This window comes from Hyalella azteca, unplaced genomic scaffold, assembly GCF_000764305.2.
Source record: "Hyalella azteca isolate HAZT.00-mixed unplaced genomic scaffold, Hazt_2.0.2 contig11130, whole genome shotgun sequence".
NCBI classification, from domain to species: Eukaryota; Metazoa; Arthropoda; class Malacostraca; order Amphipoda; family Hyalellidae; genus Hyalella; species Hyalella azteca.
The window spans coordinates 227,281-230,638 of record NW_025941139.1 but is presented as its reverse complement, the minus strand read 5'-3'; positions in this window follow the sequence as shown (position 1 = coordinate 230,638).

Genomic DNA, 3,358 nt, shown 5'->3' with positions numbered 1-3,358 from the left:
GCTCGCACTTCCTCATCCGTGTATGTCATGCGCTTTATCGTGCGTTCTTGGGTTGAGTGCAACCTGCCTACGAGCGCTAGCTTCTATCGTGAACCTGCCGTATCTGGCCTTGTTGTCATGTGCATATTCATAGGAATTTTTTGCATGTTGGATAATACATATTAATGATAATTGGATAATTTGTAGATTTTAGTAAGAGCCGTTCTTTTGCATGCATGCTTTTAGTTCAATTTGAGGTGTTTCAAGTTGTTAGCTAATTATTATCTTGTTTTCCGGAAATGGACCTTTACAGAGGTTGATCCAAACTCGCTGTTGGTTACATCATTAAATTTCTTTCTTAATTTAAGCCTACTTCATTTTGAGTTCGAGGTATATTGAACAGCGTATATTTCTACTTGAATGCTAATTAAGTTAGTTCATTACGATTTATGTAAATAATACCATATGACGTGAAGATGTTGCACGTTATTTCAGAAACTCCCTCTCATCTATGGCAATAATTTCTTGCATGTAATTCTAAATTCCATGATTTATTTTGACAGAATTTGAAATATTTGCACCTAGATAAGTCACTTAGATAATTATTCGAAGAAAGTCTGGTGATTAATTCTTCAAAGTGTGATTTGGTTAGGTTATAAAATTTCCTCTCAATTGACTCCGTGCATGGATGTTGTATCCTGAATCATTAAAACTGTGCTACTAGTTGCAGTTGCATGACAGGACTGCTTACTTTGCCTTCAAGTAAATATATTTATGTAAATATATAAACATTTATCCGTCTATGGTCATATAATTCGCGGTGGCCAAGGATAAACTTACAATTAGATTACAATTAAATTAGATTACAATTAAAGATCAATTAAACAATTAAATTAAATTTTACAATTTAATATAGCGCGTCATCGATGAGCTAGTAGAGGAAAGTTTGCCGGCAGTTCACCGCTTCAGATCCAGTAATAGCTGGCTAAACCTGCACGCTAGGAGTGACGCTGCTCTGCCCTACGTACGCAGGGTTTACAGAGATTTAGTTTTACTTAACCGTGACCGAATAAAAATGACTGATATTGTTGTGATCCTGAAGAAATTTCATGTCATAAACTGTTAACATGTAGCCATTTAACAATTTCCGTGAAAATGCTTATGTTAAAGTCGAGAATTCTTACTAACGCCTATGGATTCTCATATAAAACACACATCGGTTTGCCTGTACACTGTTGGAAAAATTACCGTTAAACGGTATTACCGGCGTTTTAGTGGCCGGTCGGCACGTGAAAAGAAACACCGTGTCGCCGTTTTTATTCTAATTTAACACTAGAAATCCGTAAAACATCTGATAAAAACGGCGGAACAGTTTATTTTACGGGGCGGCCGGCCACTAGAAAGCCAGTGGGACCGTTTTTCACCGTTTTTTTCTAACAGTGTAGAATTTTTTCACATAATGTGAAAGATTGAAATGTTGAATACACATAGTGAATATGATGAGCCATCACTAGGAGGGAATGAGCCTCAGCTGCACATCATCTTCTGATGATGAGCAAAAGTTTGCCTCCCTTCGAAATTTAACGTCTCATTAGCTGCTCAGGTCGGGAGGAGTTAGGGAGAATCTTCGTTATACAGAAGCAGTATTATACAGAAAATTCTTCAGAAATTCAATCAGGGCGTGCGTTCTTCATCGTACTGTTTCGTTTCGATTAATACATTATCTTCAAAATCTTGATATTTTTCGGACCATTGACGATCGTGTAATAAAATTGCTTATATCCAGGTAATCAAACTTATTGACGATTAGTATAGTTTATTTTTTCTTATATAGATATGCAATTGATCATGGCGAATTTCATAATAATTCTTCTCGCAGGCTCATTGGCAATTAACAGAGACATTGTAAAATACTTTATTCTACTTGCTTGTAGATTTCGGGATATTGAAAAGTGAGATTGAGAAGCTTTCAATGCAATATTATTACAAAATTTCTACTTGTCAAAGAATTTTGTGAAATATTCGAATTTTATTATAACGGATATGAGTCTCCTTTTAATCTTCATTGTTCATCATGTAAATATGCATAAACATTTTTAAATGAAGTTATTCAATCCTAAACTAAGAAAGTACAGCTGTTGTGAAAGTTAAATAAGCCTCTGTTTGTTTTTAAGTTATTAATTTTTAGAGCAGCGGTTTTCAGCCTTGACGCCACATTTATATTAACTGCTCTGAGTAAACTATGCGTGCATATTCTATATTCTAGGCAGAGTTGATAGTCTCCTGACTTAACTTAAAAAAATAAATTTAATATTTGTGCGAAAATTTACCCTGTGTGCGAATTCATGCGACTTTAACACGTTGACTACGATTGCTTCATCTTGTACTATTATTTCATTTTTTGTACCGTTTTTAAACAGTTTTGCCAGACGGTCATTTTTTCCGGACAAATTTCGTGATTTAGTTTTTCTCAATTGCGTTGGCCGGCTAAAATTTACGATAGGGATACTTCCTAATTAAATTTTATATACTGTAAAAAGAAAATAAATGGAATTTTTATAGCAGAAGCTACAAATAAACTAGTATATATTGAGTTATCGGCCTTTTGTTTGGCCTTTTTTGTTCTCGGATTTGGCCGATTTTAGGCAACCTTAATTATGTACCCCTACGTCCTGGAGAAATATATTTCGTGGTACGCATATGTACCACTTCGTAGTCAACGTGTTAAATTTATTCCAATTTTCTTACACGTAAATCGTGCAGGTTTTGGCTGGAATAATTTTTACGTGATAACGCCTCACGTTGCATACGCGGATGGCTGTAAACCAGCACATCAGGGACAATCATGCCGCAACAGTCCCTTTTCACACATATAATTTCAACATTACCTGCATACAAACAGCTCAATATAATAATATAAATCACATCAATAACACACCTAGTCAATTCAATCACCAGCGCACTCTTTTCACATCATAACCAATTCACTCACCACAAACAACTCCATCATTAAGGCATATACAATATATACTCACAGTTCTATATCTTATCACTTCTAAAAACAATCAATTTCAAAAAGCCATCATTAAAATAGCACACTTCCACCAAAACAACTCCTGTAAAGAATTCCAATACTCACAGTCACAATTCATATCTAATCAATTGCAACATTAGACAGCACTCAAGCAATCATCAGCTCACTCTGCCAATATCGTATTTAAACTCAAACGCAATTCCGAAAACATCAAAAGAATTGACCACTTCCATATATTTTAAAACCTTGCCTACTCTCTCTGTATTTCACATTGTTGATTTTGCCTAAACTTGTCTAGCTTTTCCCCATCTACCATAATCTATGTAACCATAATTATTTATACCT